At 40.1% G+C, this 745-nt stretch overlaps 1 pseudogene; it reads left to right on the plus strand.

Moving 5' to 3' along the window:
- The first annotated feature begins 413 nt into the window (after positions 1 to 413).
- LOC148481761 (5S ribosomal RNA) lies at positions 414 to 532 on the plus strand (annotated as a pseudogene).
- The last annotated feature ends 213 nt before the right edge of the window (positions 533 to 745 follow it).

A 745-nucleotide genomic window follows, 5' to 3' on the forward strand; every position in this document is an offset into this window, starting at 1 on the left:
ATTAATCCTTATATGCCCGGAGATGACTTGTAATGCGTACGAGAAGGGGGCGTATTTTTTGTCTTACGGCCGTATCCTCCCCTTGGTCGGCCAGCTAAAGATCCGATCTTAAGGACGCAAATTGAGAGTGCATCATTTGCATATCCAGACCATTTTCCCTTACGATCATGCGGCCGCAGCGACCGAATTTAAATGAGGTCCTCTATCTTTTTCTTGTTTTTTGTGAGCTCCATATTATCTCCTAGATTTGTGCCTTCATGAGACCGTTCAGTCCTATTTCATAATGTGCACATATGTATGCAATTATATATTTTTTTACCAGTTAGATTATTCCAGGACACATACAGGGACGGATACAAAAACATAATATCCTCTTGTTTATCACTGTGAGCCCTGGGGGAGATGTTGTATTTTGTTACAACTATACCACACTGGTCTTGCCCAATCTCAGCTGAACTTGGAAGCCAAGCAGTGTTGGGCCTGACCAGTACTTGAATGGGAGACCTTCAGGGAAGATCCGGTGTTGTAAGTACTACTTAGAAGTCTCCTATATACCCAGGTAGCACACAGGAGAGTGATATGTCACAGATGTTCCCTTTGAATTCTGGCTTATCTCCTGGTTAGTCCATTTCCTTGTTTGGACATTTGTGCACATCTGGAGTTATAAGAATATTCAACTTTTTAAATTTTGTGGAGCTTTTTAATAACATATTTTGTGTACAATATTTTTTTGTAAAAACATTTT

The sequence above is a fragment of the Taudactylus pleione genome, unplaced genomic scaffold (genome assembly GCF_031769625.1).
Source record: "Taudactylus pleione unplaced genomic scaffold, aTauple2 ptg000564l, whole genome shotgun sequence".
Lineage (NCBI taxonomy): Eukaryota > Metazoa > Chordata > Amphibia > Anura > Myobatrachidae > Taudactylus > Taudactylus pleione.